This window comes from Triticum urartu, chromosome 2 (genome assembly GCF_003073215.2).
Source record: "Triticum urartu cultivar G1812 chromosome 2, Tu2.1, whole genome shotgun sequence".
Taxonomy (NCBI): Eukaryota; Viridiplantae; Streptophyta; class Magnoliopsida; order Poales; family Poaceae; genus Triticum; species Triticum urartu.
Window position 1 is genome coordinate 34148781 of NC_053023.1, and position 20055 is coordinate 34168835.

Consider the following 20055-nt stretch of genomic DNA (forward strand, 5'->3'; position numbering starts at 1 on the left):
ATTTGTCTTTTAGAGATTTCAACGAGTGACTATATTCAGAACAAAATGAATGAATCTACACTTTAAAATAAGTCTACATACGTTCATATGTTGTGTCCATTTGAAATGTCTAGAAAGACAAATATTTGAAAACGGAGGGAGTAGCGAACATGCTAAATGCTAAATGCATGTGCAGAGACACTTCCTAGTAGGAGTAGTATGTATCCTTGGCGCATCGGAGATGACGACGACATGGACGGTTCCTTCCAGGCGACAAGCAAAGTTGACCTCCAAACATGCGGTCGTCTTGCTCGCATAGTGATCGACGCCACTTTGCAGTATATCCTAGCGAACTCCATGACTTTGGCCCGTGCCGCATGCGTATATATAACTATATATAGTACAGTTGATCCCTAGTCTTCTCTCGAGTGAGCTCAAGAAAATAGCAGGCGCCATGATCATGGAGCAAGCAATTTATCTTGTCTTAGCTCTCCTCCTGCCTCTCCTGCTCCTCAAGTTCATTAGGAAGCGCGGCCACGGCGCTGGGCAGCAGCTGCCGCCTGGCCCCTGGCGGCTGCCGGTGATCGGCAGCCTGCACCACCTCGCCGGCAACCCACTGGTCCACCGCACTTTCGCGGATATCGCGCGCCAAATGGGCGTGTTAGATTTAATTCAGTAAAATAGATTAGATCTTATGCCTAGAATTCAGATCACCTAATTGCATATGAACAGAGAGGGGTTGAATTCTTACCACCAAATGGAAGAAGCCATTGGTGTAGGCGATGCGAAGTCCCGTGCCTGCTCGATGCAGGCTTGATGCAGGCTCGATGAAGATGCTCGCTGCAGGTAGCGGCGTCCCTCCGGGCGCCACCGGCACTGCCCTGGGACAGGGGCAGAGCTTGGAGATGATCTTCCCGTCGTGCAGCGCTCCCCCAGATCGGTTAGGGTTTAGGGATGTGGGGAGCAGGAGTAAACTATACGAGAACTCGTCTAGCGTAGGTGCCGGCTGCTCCCCCCATCTTTTTATGTGCGCTGGCGACAGGGGACCAAAACCATAGTTGGTTAGGGTGCCCCCGATCAGGGCGCGTAAGTTGAGATCAAGGGGTACGAACATTGGTTCGTGGCCTCCCTGTTTCTCTCTTTAACGTAACTTTATTTCTGGTCTTTTATTTTCATTTTGGCCCATTGGGCCTCTAGATCAATACCAACATTCTCCCCCTTGATTGTTAGGCTCAATGACTTTTGTCCATTCTTCATAGGAATAATATACCAGAGTAAGGTGTTACAATAGCCTATGAAAAGCCATTGAACCTCAATACTCATAGCACACATCCTATTTCAAAGTGGAACACATTTTGCTTATTGGGAGTGGTTTATATTAGCGGTCCCATAATTTCAGAATCAAGAGGCTTCCAATAATCCCATGCCGGCTACATGCTCATGAAATATATTGGGTGGTAAGCCTTTAGTAAGCGGATCCGCAAGAAGCATACGTGTCGTACTGATATGCTTAACATTAATAGTTTGATCCTGGATTCTATGTTGAACAACATGGTACTTTAGGTCAATGTGCCTGACAGCAGCACTTGACTTGTTGTTATTCGCATAGAAAACTGCGGGTTCATTATCGCAGTACAATATCAGTGGTTTGGAAATGTTGTTAACCACTTTAAGTCCGGGAATGAAATTCTTTAGGAATACAGCTTGCCCGTGGCCTCAAAACATGCTAGATATTCTGCCATCATCGTAGATGAGGCAACTATCTTTTGCTTGGAGCTTTTCCACGATATGGCTCCTCCAGCGAGTGTGAATATATAACCTGACGTGGATTTCATACTATCCACACACCCGACAAGATCAGAGTCTGAATAACCAATAACTTCCAGGTTATCGAACTTTCTATATGTAAGCATGAAATTTTTAGTACCTTGCATATAGCGCAAGACTTTCTTTGCGGCCTTCCAGTGGTCCGGTCCTGGATTAGATTGAAATCTGCCAAGCATCCCGGTTACAAAAGCTAAGTCAGGGCGTGTACATACTTGAGCATACATGATGCTTCCGACAGCTGAAGCATAAGGAACCGACTTCATCTGATCAGTTTCATTTTGGTTCCTCGGACATTGGAATGTCCCAAACTTATCGCCCTTAACTATGAGGGCATGTCAGGAAGAGCACTTATGCATATTGAATTTCTTTAGTACTCTCTCAAAGTATGCCTTTTGCGATAGTCCTAATGTTCCTTTGGACCTATCTCGATGAATCTCGATGCCAAGGACATACGAGGCTTCACCGAGATCCTTCATGTCAAATTTTGAGGACAGAAATCTCTTGGTCTCATGCAACATATCTTTATCACTGCAAGCCAATAGAATATCATCCACATATAGGACTAAAAATGTGAACCTACTGCGTCTTCTTCATTCTCTTTAAAACCAAAAGTTCTAATAATCTCGTCGAACTTTAGGTACCACTGCCTTGAAGCTTGCCTCAAGCCATATATGGATTTCTTTAAACGACATGCCATGTGTTCTTTTCCTTCCACGACAAAACCTTCAGGTTGAGTCATGTAAACTTCTTCTTTTACGTCACCATTCAAAAATGCTGTCTTGACATCCATTTGATGCAGCTCCAAATCATAATGAGCTACAAGTGCCCTGGAAATCCTGAAAGAATCTTTGGATGACACATGCGAGAAGTTCTCCTTATACTCGATTCCTTCTCTCTGTGTAGAACCTTTTGCTACAAGTCCCGCTTTGAACCTTTCGACGTTCCCTTTGGAATCATATTTGGTTTTGTAGACCCACTTGCAGCCTACCCTTTGGCTCCATCAGGAACTTCTACTAAGTCCCAAACATCATTCGAGCTCATAGATTTCAATTCGTCTTCCATGGCTACCAACCATTTGGACGAGTCTTCACTTTTAGTGGCTTCTTTATATGAGGTCGGATCTTGTGCCTTCCCTATGTCATTTTCATCCTCACACATGAAAGTGACATAATCACTAGAGATGGCCTTTTTCTTTTCCCGTTGTGATCTTCTCGTAGGCTCATTAGTATGTGCATTTTCTCTTGCCCGAGAAGGTTGAGGATCAACATTGGGTTGAGGCTCATCATTTGGCTGAGGATCCTCATCAGGCTGAGGATCTTCATTATGCTGAGGCTCCTCGTCGGGTTGAGGATCCACTTCAGGTTCGGGATCACCAGTAGGTGTCTCGTGCATATTAGGCATAGGGATAAAGATCAATCACCCTAACCTCAGTGACTTCATTATCCTCAAAAAACACCGCTTGCCTGGTTTCCACAAACTTGGTGGTATGACCTGGACAATAAAAGCGATATCCTTTTCCTCTATGAGGATACCCAATGAAAAAACAACTAACTGTCTTTGGGTCCAATTTCTTAATATGTGGATTGAATACTTTAGCTTCAGCCGGGCAACCCCACACTCGTAAGCAATTCAAGCTCGGTTTCTTTCCCGCCCACATCTCGTAAGGTGTGCTCGGTGCTGACTTAGTTGGAGCAAGATTTAGGATGTGTGCAGCTGTTTTCAATGCCTCCATCCAAAGGCTTACTGGTAAGTTCGCATGACTAAGCATGCTACGTACCATATCCATAAGAGTGCGGTTGCGACGCTCAGCTACGCCATTTTGCTGAGGTTCACCAGGCATTGAATATTGGGCAATTATTCCATTTTCAGCAAGATATTTTGCGAACGGTCCTAGAATTTGCCCATAAGGAGCATGCCTGCCATAATATTCTCCACCGCGGTCATACCGTACAACTTTGATCTTTAGGTTGAGTTGATTTTCAACCTCGGCTTTATAAATCTTAAATTTGTCCAAAGCTTCGGATCGATCACGTATGGGGTAAATGTAGCCATAGCGAGAGAAATCATCTGTGAAGGTAATGAAAGAATCAAAACCATCCATAGACTTTACGTTAAAAGGTCCGCATATGTCAGTATGAATAAGTTCAAGGACCGATGTGGCTCTTACTGCTCATTTCTTAATTGTTTTCACATATTTTCCCTTAATACAGTCAATACAATTGCCCGCATCAGAGAAATCTAGCGGATGAAGTATTTCTTCTTTAATCAATTGTTCCATTCTCCCCCTCGAAATGTGGCCCAAGCGACGATGCCACAATTTCGAAGAAGGATTGATACTTCTCCCATTCCTTTTATGATTGCGTTCATTCATATTTATTTCGCAGAGATTCACACACATAGGATAACCGGAAAGGTTTAACATATAAAGTTTCCCTCGTCGGACGGCGAGACCAACATCCTTATTACAATACTTTAAAAAACATTGTTTCTCCCCAAATGTACAATGAAATCCAAAATCATCTAAACATGAAACTGAAATCAAATTCCTACTCAAAGTAGGCACATAAAGAACGTCCTTGAGCTGAATTGAAGTAGGAAACCAGTGTGCAACTTCAAGGTGAGGGAGCCCACGGCTTCAACTTCAGCCTCCTTCCCATTCGCGACATTAAGTCTCCTTGTACCCCTTAGGGTGTGGCTTATATGGAATCCCTGCAAAGAATTCGCGACATGAACAGTCGCACCTGAGTCAATCCACCATGTAGATTCAGAAAAATCAACATATAGAGATTCATCTACAAGAGTGATCTCATCCTTACCCTTTTTATTCAGCCACTTAAGAAAACCTGGACAGTCTGCCTTGACATGATTTGGCTGCTTGCAAAAATTGCAATGTCTTTCTCCAGCGGCATTTGTAAGATTAACTGAAGTAGCCGCTGAAGGTGCGGGACGTGAACAACTTGCCTCGTCGCATTGCATAGGCTTTGGAGGATTCTTTTTGGAATACTGCTTTTTGTTGGGCACATTATTGTTATGAGCATGGTTCTCGTGCTTCCTTTTCCCAGAACTAACATGGAAAGCTTGATCTTTCTGTTCACTCTTAATTCTCTCTTCCTCCTGAACGCAATGTGCAATGAGTTCAGGTAGTTTCCATTTGATTTCAAGAGAATTATAGTTTATCTTGAATACATTGAACTGTGAGGGTAGTGACCTAAAAACTAGGAGCACAAGAAGCTCTTCGCTCAAGTCACACTTCATGGTTTTAAGCTTTGCCACGGCATTGCTCATGCTCAAAATATGCTCCCTCACATTTCCATTTCCTTCATGTTTTGCAAGCAGCTTGTGTAAAAGCTCATCAGCATACACTTTCTCTGAGCCTTTAAATTGTTCTTCCACCGATTTCAAATATTCGGCAGCACTTTCATTAAGGGGAATAGCCCCTTTAATCTCTATGGAGATGGAGAAGGTCATAATTAGGAGTGCCATTCTATTGGACCTCTCCCAGTTCTCAACTTTAGTGTCGTAAGCTTTCTTAAGCTCAGCATTCCCAGTGGCATCCTTTTTAGGTTCCACTGGTTTACTTTCCATTAGTGCAAGGTCAACCTCATGCCAACCCAAATGCAAAAGCAACGAGTCCTTCCAAGTTTGGAAGTTGTTCCCCGTGAGTGGTTCGATATTCTCGAGACCACAAGGACCAGAAGCTGTCATGATTTCAAAATATCATAAGCAAAGGAAAAGAACATCATCATAAAATCAAATTGCACAAAAATTAACCTACGTTGGTTTGATCAATTTTCATGCAAAATTAACTCCAAATTATATCACCGTTGGGCAGAAAATAATGAGGAATTAACGGAGTGATAAAAAATGTAAAACAACGTTGGTTTGTATTACAAAAAAATGATCACATTAATCTTACGTGTAATATCAATTTTCCAACATTAATAATTCACCATTTATTGATATTACCATGGGATGAACATCAATTTGCCATAAAATGGCACAAACATTAATTCATAAAATTTTTCTAAATAAAATTTCTCGTTGGTTCCATTCTATTCAGAAAACTAAAACATAATTTTCAGCATCATTTTTCTGGCATTTTTATATATTTATAACAGTGCAGAACATTTGTGGATGATCATAATACGTAAAATGCACTGACCAAACAAAAAACACAGAGAAACTTTACTTTTAGCCCAGCAAACGAAAAAAAACATAAAAATACACGTTTTCTACGGGCTAAGACAACTTGGGCCGAAGCCCAGCCGCGAAAGTGGTCCGTTTAGGCGGCTGAAGGCCCGCCCGGAGCAGCGCATCGGTTTCGTCCGTCGGATCGAGCCAACGGCTCCGATCGCTCCGGAGTGGAGCAAAACTGCCACTGGGTCAAAGCCCTAACCTTATCCCATTCTGGCCCCGACAGTCGCTCTCGAGAGGAGCTAGACTACAGCGGCGACGGCGAGGCGCGCCCGCACAAGGACGGCGAAGACACGGCGGCGCATGGCACACCGGACATGGCGACGCGGCAGCATCGCTCACCGGAGCAGCGTGCACAAGGACTTCGTCCCGCGCGCTCCTCCGTCAAGGGTAGCTCCGGTGACGCGGCGACGCAGTTTGTGGGGCATTTTGCCGGCGGCGACGTCCGAGGCGCACAGGCCAGGCGACGTGCACGTGCATGAGCACAGCAGCGGCGGCTGCTGCTTCATTCCGCGCGCCACCTCGAAGGGCGGCGGCGTCCCGGTCATGGTGTGCGCACACGGCAGCGGCCGTGCAGACCCCGAAGGCCGGCATCATCTAGGTGAGCCCCAAAACCATTCTTTTCTTTTAAAAATTTCATCTTTGTTCTCAGATTTGGGGATTTTCTAGAGTTAGGGTTCGGCTGACTCTAACTGCGCCAATTCATCATGTTCTAATGGCTAAACAGGAGCTTAAATCGGTGCTAACAAACATAAACTTGATGCAGAAGCATGGCATAGCTGAGCTAACAGAACATGGATCTTTGACTAGCACTTATCCAGTAGCAATTTAGACATTAACCGAAACCTCTTAACCCTAGAGACTAACCGAGACAGAGGGCTAGCCTTAATCATGAACCATCATTCTTAAACCTTAATCATCAATACGTAATCATGATCATCAGACTTAAACAGATCATCTTAGGGATCTAATCCAGGCATATTACGGCTCAAGATACCATTGTTAGATTTAATCCAGTAGGATAGATTGGATCTTATGCCTAGAATTCAGATCACCTAATTGCATATGAACAGAGAGGGGTTGAGTTCTTACCACCAATGGAAGAAGCCATTGGTGTAGGCGATGCGAAGTCTCGTGCCTGCTCGATGCAGGCTTGATGCAGGCTCGGTGAAGATGCTCGCTGCAGGTAGCGGCGTCCCTCCAGGCGCCACCGGCACTGCCTTGGGACAGGGGCAGAGCTTGGAGATGATCTTCCTGTCGTGCAGCGCTCCCCCAGATCGGTTAGGGTTTAGGGATGTGGGGAGCAGGAGTAAACCGTACGAGAACTCGTCTAGCGTAGGTGCCGGCTGCTCCCCCATCTTTTTATGTGCACTGGCGACAGGGGACCAAAACCATAGTTGGTTAGGGTGCCCCCGATCAGGGCACGTAAGTTGAGATCGAGGGGTACGAACGTTGGTTCGTGGCCTCCCTGTTTCTCTCTCTAACGTAACTTTATTTCTGGTCTTTTATTTTCGTTTTGGCCCATTGGGCCTCTAGATCAATACCAACAGGGCGACCCGCCACTGGTGTACCTCAAGTTCGGCGAGGTGCCGGTGGTGGTGGCCTCTAATGCTGAGGCCGCGCGCGAGGTCATGAAAACGCAGGACGTCACATTCGCGACATGGCCATGGAGCCCACCACCAAGATCATCATGTTGGAAGCGTCGCCGCCGCCGCCGCGTCCAACGGCAATGGGAAGGAAGGGGAGCAGGAGGTTAAGGCCGCCGCCGCCGCATCCAACGACGACGGGAAGGAAGGGGAGCAGGATGACCTATTGGACGTGCTCCTCAGGATACAGAAGGAAGGTGGCCACGACGTCCCTTTTACCATGGGAGCCATCAAGTGTCTATTAGTGGTAAGCTATCACCCGGCCAATTGTTTTAATTCACTAACTAGTAAATTTAAATTTTCTAAATTTGCATGATTTGCAGGACCTGTTTAGTGCTGGGAGCGAGACGTCGGCGACGACTCTCATTTGGGCCATGTCGGAGTTGATGAGGAACCCAACCACCATGGCAAAAGCACAAGCCGAAGTACATAACAACCTACTAGGGAAGCCAAGGGTAACCGAGGACGACCTGGCCGACCTCAAGTACATGAGGCTGGTCATCAAGCACTAGTGCAGAACCGGGCAATAGCACCGGTTCGTAAGGCCCTTTAGTGCCGGTTCGGTAACCGGCGCTAAAGTGTAGGCACTAAAGCCCCCCCCCCCCTTTAGTACCGGTTCAGCACGAACCCGTGCTAAAGGGCAACCACGTGGCACGAGCCAGCTTCGGGGGCAGGGAGCCCTTTAGTACCGGTTGGTGTCATCAACCGGTATTAAAAGGTTGGGAGGTTTTGGGTTTATGATTTATTTTTCATTTAATTTTGTGTTTTCCATTTAATTCTTTTTCGTTTGCTGGTATTTTACAATACTATATATTATACACGTTATGCATATATATAAATAGAATTTCTAGTAGAACCGATCATAATATATATATAGACACACACAATTTCTTCTAACTGGTGCCTTCGGAGCACGATAACAATTGGAAGTGGTTCATGGGGGCGGTAGCGGGTAATAGTATTCTCCTTTGGGATCTATGACCTGGTCGAGCAAAAATCCCGCTATTTCCTCTTGAGTTGCTTCTATGCGGTCCTCTGTTAGGAGCTTCTCCCGCACCTCTTTGAACTGTTAAGAAAGAGATCAATATGCATTGTATTAGTTGTGTGACTAGTTATCGATAATGGTGTAAAAATTGTGAATAGTGTTCTGACAAACGTACCCACTTATGTCTTTGAGATCTGCTCCTTTCGGACGCCATCATGCGAATGTTCTCGCAAACGTAGTATGCACACAGATTATTCCCCGGCGCCTGCTTCAGGGCCTTTACGAGAATGGAATTTGATCAGATAATAATTAATCAAGCATGATAATTAAAGAGATGGCAGCTAGCTAGTACTACTTAATTACTTGCCTGGGGTCGATACCATTTCAGATTTTGTTTCCATGGGCCTGGAGTGGCCCTGATGAACTTTGCCCAAGCCCTGCCCGCCGACAAAGAAAATGAATAAATGGGTTATTAAATAGTTGTTATCAGGAAATGACGAACTAATTAAATAGGCCGAGATATAGTTAATAATGATTGAAATTACCTGTTGACTATCCCCTTCACGATGGTGTAGTCACTTGCTTTCTCAAGTAGTGAGTCTAGTACTTCAACTGTTCCTTCATCAACTTTAATGATTAACAAGATCCAGTGAAATCTGCATGCACACACATTTGCATGTCTTAATTAAGCGGGCATATGTAAGCAAAAACATGTAGCTAGCTAGTAGGCAAAAATAGAATTTGTAGTACAAGATAATGTGACTCACTGGAAGTTGTAAGGAAGTAGTATATCTTCATTGTATTTGAAGCGCTTGAAGAACTCTAGCATGCTTTCCTCTACACTTTTTTCGCAATATGGATCTAATTTCCATGTGTATTCATTAATGGTATTTGGGTCAACGAACCCAATGCCATAGCGTCCACCTTTTTCATTTCATAAATCTTCATCCTGCATAATACCACAGAAAAGAATATAATGAGGATAATTACAGGTAATGATTGATCAAAATGATCACTACAGTTAGCTTGAGACTTAAATTACAGAAAGAAATCACTTACAGACAATAGCAACTGACGATAGATTTGTCGAGTGCGTCTTGATTGTATAGCTGAAATAGTTCTGAATACTCAACGGTCACAGATTTCTCATGGTAGTAATGATCCTTCTTGACATTCACCATGAGGGACTCTCGATTGGAAATCTTGGTAGTGTCCATGTACCATTGATGCAATTCATACATTCTCATTGGGAGCTTATTGACCTCGTCTGGCTCGACCAAAGGTTGGCCCCGGACATATTTCCGTTTTATTTCCTCCTCTCTAGTCGGAGACATGGGCTCGATATCGAGGAGTTGTCCAACAGTGATCCTAATCGTTTCAGCCTGCTCAATATGCTCCTTGGTTATTACCACATCGCCCTGCCCGGGAACGTTAACGGTTTGCCCACAATAATATTGGGCGCGCCTACTCTCATGTGTTGTTGGCACAACAAGCGGGGGGATTGATTGCGCCGCCTGTTCTCCCAGCTGGGGAACGGTTTTACCGCTCCTTTTGCCAGCTGATTTGCTCGAGCTCGAGCTCACCTCTTTCTGTAGACGTGCTCGATTTAACTTCTTGATGTGGCGCTCGTAGTCTGTGTCAACTAGCTTGGGAGCTGGTGCTCTAGCCATACGAATGAAGTGGTTAATCTTTTCCACAGACATTTCTCCCTTGGCGGCGGTGGCGGTTTCGGTGCAAAATGGGCTTCCACCTCGGCCTTCGATATGGCTACGTTTTCCTCCTCGGACTTGTCGTAAGGCCTCTACGGAAGAGGTGCGAGGCTTGGTCCATATTGAAATCGCTTGCCTCCGCCTGTACCTCCAGTACTACCTCGACTTGTACCGCTACGCACCATAGCTGAGGCGGCTCTCTTCCGTGATTGCTGAGGCGGCGAAGACGGCTGACGTGCCTGAGTTGGAGGAGGTGTGCCGGACTTGGAGGAGGAGTGGCCTGAAGCTGTGCCGGACTTGGAGGAGGAGTGGCCTGATGCTTTGCCGGACTTGGAGGAGGAGGAGTGGCCTGAAGCTGTGCCGGACTTGGAGGAGGAGTGGCCTGACGCGTTGGTGGACGTGGAGGAGCGGGAGTCTGCTGACTCGGCACGCGTAAGCTCGTCGTTCTCCCTGTTGGGCTGGAACACCCCCGATCGAGCCTCTTCTATTGCAACAAGTAGCTTATCTTCGGCTCCGTCCAGACATGCCTTCTTCGAAACTTTGCCTGTCTTTGGGTCCAACTCCCCCCCATGCGCATAGAACCAAGTCCTGCACCTGGGGGCCAGCTCAATGTTTCTGGAGTGACACCTGCATCCAGCATCTCTTTCTCAGACTTATCCCACTTAGGCATTCCCACCGCATAGCCACCTGGCCCCAGCTTATGGAACTTATCCTTTTTTGTGGCATTGGCCTTGTTTATTCTCGACCGTTCCTTAAATAATTCCGAATTCTTGAATTTCATGAAATCGTCCCAATGAGCACTTTGCTTCTCTAGTGTTCCCTCGGATACTGGAGTCTTCCTTCCTTCCTTGACGTACTTGGCCCATTCACGATTCTTGTGGTTGTTGAATGCAACCGCCATCTTCCTAAGAGCAGCGTCCTTGACTTTCTCCACATCTGCATCTGTGAAATGATCTGGTAGGGTGAAATGTTCCATGAGCGTTTCCCAAAGCAGAAGTTTTTGTCTGTCGTCGACAAAAGTAACTCCTGGACGTGGCTTTGCTGGCTCTCTCCATTCTTGAAGGGAGATCGGGAGTTGGTCCTTCACAAGAACTCCGCACTGACGAATGAACTTGTCCGCAATCTTCTTAGGCGCTAATGGTTCACCATTAGGTTTGATGGCCTTGATATTGTACTTTACGCCCTCCTTCAACTTTTTGTTCGGGCCTCGTTTCCTGTTGCCTGAAGATTTGCTCGATCCGGATGGCTGAAAGAAGAAAGATCGATTCGTTAATATATCTTCAAGTCATTTAAAACATGTGATGATCACCAGATGCCTGCTTATATAAATATATATACCTCGCCGGTCTTTGTTGTTTTAAGATCAACATTTTCTTTGCCATGTTCATAGTTCATGACTTCATCAATTCGGTCATCGCGATCGAATATCATATCACCCTCCCCGGTGTTGTTTAGATATTCGGAGCCGTCATAATCTTCTTCATTTTGATCATCATCTGGCCCACGAGGATTGCGTATGATATTGAACAGGGCCTCTTCTCCCTCTCTGCCGGTATTGTCCACCATAGGTTTTGTTTAACTAATCCAAAAGAAATATATTCAAATTACAATGCATGGATGCAATCAATTAATAAGGAAAAACTGAATCAATCATAGTACATAATAAGCATCATCGAATATAATCTCGAATATGTCGTCTCGAATAATAGACATAGTCTCGAATACATCATCTCGAATAATATATATAATCTCGAATAAATCATCTCGAATATTATATATCGAATACATCACTAGCTAGCTAGCTAGCTAATAAAGATCGAATACTAGAGAGTAATCTAGGCGGTGGACAACCAAAGTGAAGGAACCATCACTGGATCATAGCTCGGGTGATATCCCCAAAGAACCTGCCAGGTATTGGAGAACCTGACGTCCATAGCAGCCATGTAGCGATGGACGTGCTCGTCCTTCTCCCTGACACGGCGACGTACCACCTCCGGCGGGGCCGGCTCCCTCCGCACCGAAAGTGGCCCACGCGAACGCCACCAAAGGAGATGAGGGTCGACGACCGGACCCGGGGCCGGGTTCCTCACCAAGGGTCGCACCCCTGAAGGTAGCACCTCCCAGTGCCAGCCCGGCGGAGTCCAGTCCCGGACATGGGTCCTCTGAAGCAGGACGTCGTCGCGAACGGGTCGACGGCGAGGATGCGGGCCGGGCATCGTCGACAACAAATACTATATGCCGCAAAAGTAAAGTAACATTTTTTAAATGATGGATTGTGATTTCATATATACAAATTCTAAATTTTATAACTAAAACTAACATTTCTAATATTTCTATAACTAAAACTAACATTTCTAATATTTCTATAACTAAAAAACATTTCTATATAACTAACATTTCTATATAACTAACATTTCTAATATAACTAACATTTCTATATAACTAACATTTCTAATATTTCTATATAACTAACATTTCTATAACTAAAACTAACATTTCTAATAATTCTATAACTAAAAAACAGAAAGATTGCTAACAATTCTATAACAATGTGTGTGTGTGTGTGTGGTTGGCGGCCGGGGCAGGAGCTCACCAGCGAGGCGCGACGACGGTGGGCGGCGACGAGGACGGGGCGGCGACGACGGGGACGGGCCGGGCGGGGACGACGGGAGGACGGGGCGCGGCACGGCGACGGGGACGACGGGGATGGGGACGGCGACGGCGACGGACGGCGACGGGGACGGAGACGGGGTAGAGGAGAAAGAAGCAGGGAGAGATGAGAAACTGACAATTTTTTTTGAAGTGTTTTCTTATATAGAACCCACGTTTAGTACCGGTTGGAGCCACCAATTAGTACTAAAGGTCTGTTTTGGCAAGGCGAAGCGCCGGGAACCGCACCCCCTTTAGTACCGGGTCCTGGCGCCAACCGGTACTAAAGGCCCCCCTTTAGTACCGGTTGGAGCCACGACCCGGTACTAAAGGGTGTGCGCTGCCAGGCGAGGGGCGCAAAAGTTTAGTCCCACCTCGCTAGCCGAGGGGCACTCGCACCTGCTTATAAGCCCCGCCGTCGCTGCTGTCTCGAGCTCCTCTCTTAAGCAGGCCTTCTGGGCCTACCTCTGCTGCGATGCCCTGTTGGGCCTACTGGGCTAGCGGGCCTACATCCTGGCCCAACTAGAATTTGGGTTTCTAGTCATATGCAGGCCGCTGTAGGCCAGTAGGTGGGCTTTTTTTTCTTATTTTTTTGCTTTATTTATTTTTGTTTTATTTATTTTTGTTTTATTTATTTTTGAGTTGTTTTTTGCTGTATTTAGAATTTCTTTGTGAATATTTTTGCTTTAGGTACAAAAAATTACAAACTTTTTATTAGTACCGGTAGTTTACAAATTTGAATAGTTTAAATTTTGAATTATTTGAAATTTTGTGGATATCACTAGTTTGTGAATAACTTAACTTTGAAAATAGATTTTTCAGTAATTCTTTTTTCTTATGTTTAATATTAGTGTGTTTTATCATTATATTCAATTTGGTAATGCTTAGGTTATTTAAAAATGAAATGTCTTTGTAACAGATGAGTTTTCGTCCGAAACCCTGATACTTCGAAAGAGATTGTCCCTTTTGTACACGAAGTGCATCCAGTTTTGCAGTAACCCTCTCTACTTTTTGCACATGCTATGTGGGTGAAATTATGATACCATGCCAACTTTCAACCTTTTCTGAGTTCATTTGAAATGCTTTTCAATTTAAGGGTCATTTAGCTGAAAAAATCAGTAAATGCATGAAAGAATTTGCTTGCACATAAAATTTCTTCGCGTTTCAAATGCCAAAACACATAACTAGCTACCCTAACTATTACAGAGATTCTCTCCTGGGTGTGAAACACAGAAGAAAGTGATGATAGTGAAGCCGATCACATCCCAGATCTTTGGGTGTGAAACTTTTTCTTCCCGTGTGTCCCTTTGCGCCGTAGCCATGGAAAATGTTCATCATTTAACTGGATGCTCGGGTCAATATTCACTGTGAATGGAGCAATTTCATCAAACTTTTCATAATCTCCTGACATGTCTGTCTTGTCATCCACTCCCACGATGTTTCTCTTCCCAGAAAGAACTATGTGCCGCTTTGGCTCATCGTACGATGCATTCGCTTCCTTATCTTTTCTTTTTCTTGGCTTGGTAGACATGTCCTTCACATAGAAAACCTGTGCCACATCATTGGGTAGGACGAATGGTTCGTCTGCATACGCAAGATTGTTGAGATCCACTGTTGTCATTCCGTACTGCGGGTCTTCCGTTACCCCGCCTCGTGTCATATTGACCCATTTGCACCGAAACAAAGGGACCTTCAAATCACGTCGATAGTCAAGTTCCCATATGTCCTGTATATAACCTTAATATGTTTCCTTTCCCATCTTGGTTTCTGCATCAAAGCGGACACCACTGTTTTGGTTGGTGCTCTTCTTATCTTGGGCGATCGTGTAAAATGTATTACCATTTATCTCGTACCCTTTGAAAGTCATTATATTCGAAGATGGTAACTGGGACAGCAAGTACAGGTCATCTTCAATAGAGGCGTCATGCATGGTACGTGTCTGCAACCAGCTGGCGAAACTCCTGGTTTGTTCACGTGTAATCCAGTCATCAGACCGCTCCGGGTGTTTGGAGCGTAGCAAATTCTTGTGTTCATCCATATACGGAGCCACCAAGGCGGAATTCTGTAGAACTGTGTAGTGTGCTTCAGTGAGAGAATGTCCGTCCATACATATTATTTGTTCCCCTCCTAGCGTGCCTTTTCCATCCAGTCTGCCCTTATGCCGCGATTCAGGAACACCAATTGGCTTAAGGTCAGGAATAAAGTCAATACAAAACTCAATGACCTCCTCATTTTCATGGCCCTTGGAGATGCTTCCTTCTGTCCTAGCATGGTTATGAGCATATTTCTTTAAGACTCTCATGAACCTCTTAAAGGGGAACATATTGTGTAGAAATACAGGACCCAAAACGTTAATCTCTTCACATAGGTGAACTAGGACGTGCGTCATGATGTTGAAGAAGGATGGTGGGAACACCAACTCGAAACTGACAAGACATTGCACCAAATCATTCTCTAACCTTGGTATGATTTCTGGATCGATTGCCTTCTGAGAGATTGCATCGGGGAATGCACATAGCTTCACAATGGCTAATCGAACGTTTTCCGGTAGAAGCCCCTTCAATGCAACCGAAAGCAGTTGCATCATAATCACGTGGCAGTCATGAGACTTTAGGTTCTGGAACTTTTTCTCCCCCATGTTTATTATTCCCTTTATATTCAATGAGAAGCCAGACGGTACCTTAATACTGAGCAGGCATTCAAAGAAGATTTCCTTCTCTTCTTTGGTAAGAGCGTATCTTGCATGACCCTGATGTATGCCGTCTTTTCCGTGCATACGTTGCTGGTCCTCCCGTGCCTCAGGTGTATCTTTTGTCTTCCCATACACGCCCAAGAAGCCAAGCAGGGTCACACAAAGATTCTTCATCACGTGCATCACGTCGATTGCGGAGCGGACCTCTAGGTCTTTCCAATAGGGCAGGTCCCAAAATATAGATTTCTTCTTCCACATGGGTGCGCGTCCGTCAGCGTCATTCGGAACAGGTTGTCCACCAGGACCCTTTCCAAAGACCACCTTCAAATCCTTGACCATATCATGTACATCAGCACCAGTACAGCGGCGAGGCTTCGTCCGGTGATCCGCCTCACCTTTGAAATGCTTGCCTTTCTTTCTTACGGGATGCCTTCTCGGAAGAAATCGACGATGTCCCAGGTACACATTCTTCTTATAATTAGCCAAATATATACTGTCGGTATCGTCCAAATTGTGCGTGCATGCGCGGTATCCTTTGTTTGTCTGTCCTGAAAGGTTACTGAGAGCAGGCCAATCATTGATGGTCACGAACAGCAACGCCTTTAGGTCAAATTCTTCCCCCATGTGCTCATCCCACGCATGTACACCTGTTCCATTCCACAGTTATAAGAGTTCTTCAACTAATGGCCTTAGGTACACATCAATGTTGTTGCCGGGTTGCTTAGGGCCTTGGATGAGCACTGGCATCATAATGAACTTCCGCTTCATGCACAACCAAGGAGGAAGGTTATACAAATATAGAGTCACAGGCCAGGTGCTATGGTTGCTGCTCTGCTCCCCAAAAGAATTAATACCATCTGTGCTTAGACCAAACCATACGTTCCTTGCGTCATCTGCAAACTCCTTTCCGTACTTTCTTTCGATTTTTCTCCACTACGACCCGTCAGCGGGTACTCTCAACTTACCGTCTTTCTTACGGTCTTCGCTGTGCCATCGCATCGCCTTGGCATGCTCTTTGTTTTGGAACAAACGTTTCAACCGTGGTATTATAGGAGCATACCACATCACCTTGGCAGGAATCTTCTTCCTGGGGCGCTCGCCCTCGACATCACCAGGGTCATCGCGGCTGATCTTATAGCGCAATGCACCGCATACTGGGCAAGCGTTCAAATCCTCGTACTCACAGCGGTAGAGGATGCAATCATTAGGGCATGCATGTATCTTCTGCACCTCTAACCCTAGAGGGCAGACAGCCTTCTTTGCTTCGTACGTACTCTCGGGCAATTCGTTGTCCTTTGGAGCATATTCTTTATCATTACCAGCAACTTTCCAAATCCCTTGTCAGATACACCATTCTTTGCCTTCCATTGTAGCAATTCCAGTGTGGTGCCCAGCTTTTTCTTGTCACCTACACAATTCGGGTACAACAATTTTTTGTGATCCTCTAACATGCGCTGCAACTTCTTCTTCTTCAAATCACTTGCGCAGTGTCTCTTTGCATCGGCAATGGCCCAACCTAGATCATCAACGGGCTCATCCGATGCCTCTTTTTTAGCTTCTTCTCGCATTGCCGGCTTAGCTTCTTCCCGCATTACCGGCTCAGCTTCTTCCTTCATTGTTGTATCATCGTATTCAGGAAACCCATGGCCAGGATAGCTGTCGTCGTCCTTTTCTTCTTCATTGTCTTCATCATAATCCCTCTTTCTCCATGCTTGGTCCAAACATTATAGTGGGGCATGAAACCGGACTCAAACAGGTGGACATGAATGGTTTTTGACGTAGTGTAATTGTGACCATTCTTACAACCAGCACATGGACAAGGCATAAAACCATCCGCCCGCTTGTTTGCCTCAGCCGCAAGCAGAAAAGTACGCACGCCATTAATGAACTCGGGAGAGCATCGGTCATCGTACATCCATTGCCGGCTCATCTTCAATACACAACACCGAAAACACCAAATTAATACAATACATAAAGTTCATACATAAGGATGATTCAACACTTAAATGCAACAAACAAATAACTATCTAGCTAAAGAATTTAAATGCAACAACAAATGCGATCAAGATCGCAACTAAGGTAACAATTGATCCAACAGCATAATGATACCAAGCCTCACTATGAATGGCATATTTTTTAATCTTTCTAATCTTCAAGCGCATTTTCTCCATCTTAATCTTGTGATCATCGACGACATCAGCAACATGCAACTCCAATTCCATCTTCTCCCCCTCAATTCTTTTCAATTTTTCCTTCAAATCCTCGTTTTCTCTCTCAACTAAATTTAACCTCTCGACAATAGGGTCGGTTGGAATTTCCGGTTCAACTACCTCCTACATACAAATATCTATGTCAACTTGATGGGCATAATTTTTCATAAACACGAAATGCAATGAATAGTTTTAAAAGAGAATATACCACATGCGAATCATAACCCGGATGAGGGCCGACAGGGACGGATATCAAAACCATGGCACTATGTATAACAAACAACGTATGGGTAAGATAATTATACGAGTAACTATATATCCAAATCACACAACCATCAATTTTTTATATAAAACTTCATGAACAAGAGGCTCACCACAAGGTGGTGCCGGCAACGGGACGTTGCGAGCGATCGACGATGGTTACGACGGAGATTTAGAAGGTACTAAGTAAACCACACCTACATATGCAAACTAAGTGTTATTTTTGACCTCAAATTGCATATAAATCAAATACGAGCACATATATATAATTCCTCCCAAATTACTAAACTCAAAAATCAATCACTATATAAAGCATTGCACGAGCTAATCTAGCAATGAGAGATGAAAGGACAAAGTTGCTAACCTTTGTGATCATTTGAATGGATGTGGGCCCTTCAAATCTTGAAAATTTTTGGGCAAAATGTGTGATGAGCTTGAGAGGAAGAGGGAAAAGAACAGAGAGGAGAGGGGAAAGGGGAAGGACAGAGCGAGCTCGGGTGGACGAAGGGTCTATGTAGGACGACCTTTAGTACCGGTTCGTGATACGACCCGGTACTGAAGGTGCTGGAGGGGCTCCGGACTGACAACATCCTACCACCACTCAATTTAGTACCGGTTCGTGGCACGAACCGGTGCTAAAGGTTCGCCACGAACCGGTACTAATGAGAGCGGCTGGCTAGCCGTTGGAACCGGCACTAATGCACACATTAGTGCCGGCTCAAATTCTAACCGGCACTAATGTGCTTCACATTTGACCCTTTTTCTACTAGTGAAGGAGACGCTCAGGCTGCATCCGTCGGTGCCCCTGCTGTTGCCGCGTGAGCCCACCGAGGCATGAAAGGTCCTCGGCTACGACGTGCCGACGGGCACCACCGTGTTTGTGAACACGTGGGCGATCTGTCGGGACCCCAAGCACTGGGATGCCCCGGAAGAGTTCAGGCCAGAGCGGTTCGAGTCTCGTGAAGTGGACTTCAAGGGAACCAACTTTGAGTACACACCGTTCGGGGCCGGCAGGAGGATATGTCCGGGGATGCTGTTTACGCAGTCTAGCATGGAGCTCGCCCTTGCCGCCCTCCTCTACCACTTTGACTGGGTGCTTCCTGCCGGAGCGGAGTTGGACATGGAGGAGGAGATGGGCATCTCCGTCGGCTGGAAGAATGACCTGTACCTGCATGCCAAAGTCCACGTGACGCTTAATTAGTGTCTGCTTCAGATGTCGCATAGTGGATTCAATCGACTAGTTGGATAGATCGAACATTGCAGTTGCATATTGCAATTATGTACACAAATTTTTTGTACATTTTGTTACCGGTGTGTCATGGTGGTAATCGTAGTAATGATTGTATTGTACAATTTTCATGATTTATTAAAAATCAATAATATCTTTTGTATTGATTATCAAATATGTGGTTTGCCATCACCAGTTTGATTTTATTTGTTTGATATTATGAGCTCAAGCTAAAATTTCCGAGATATACTCCTTGTGTGAACTCCCTTCTGGTATTTTCGGCCACATTCGCCACTCTACTGAGGGTACTGGCGGTTTCCCGTACCATCAACCACCTGACTGGAGAATCTTCAAAAGAAAAAAAACAGTGGAAATACCATCTTCAAGAAATATGGGCACAAGCCAACACCCGACTAAGAATATGTACTTAGTGTCAGCAAGACGTCTTCGAAGGATTCTTCAGCAAGGGAGCTTCTTCCATGTTTGGCTAAGTCAACAAGCAGCATGAGTGTATCAAATGTCACAAGCAAAACCAAGTAGGATAAAATTTGGCAGGCCTCTAGTGTAAAAACCTAGTGATTTGGACTTTCGGAGATCTAATTTTTCAATTGCAATAATTCCAGTAGTTTGCAAACAGTTTTGAAAAGCCTTTTCCGTACCCAATATGTAGGTACT

The 20055-nt window shown here is 45.1% G+C and overlaps 1 pseudogene; it reads left to right on the plus strand.

Annotated features, from left to right (window-relative positions):
* Positions 1-433: 433 nt before the first annotated feature.
* LOC125534877 lies at positions 434-19353 on the plus strand (annotated as a pseudogene).
* Positions 19354-20055: the final 702 nt, after the last annotated feature.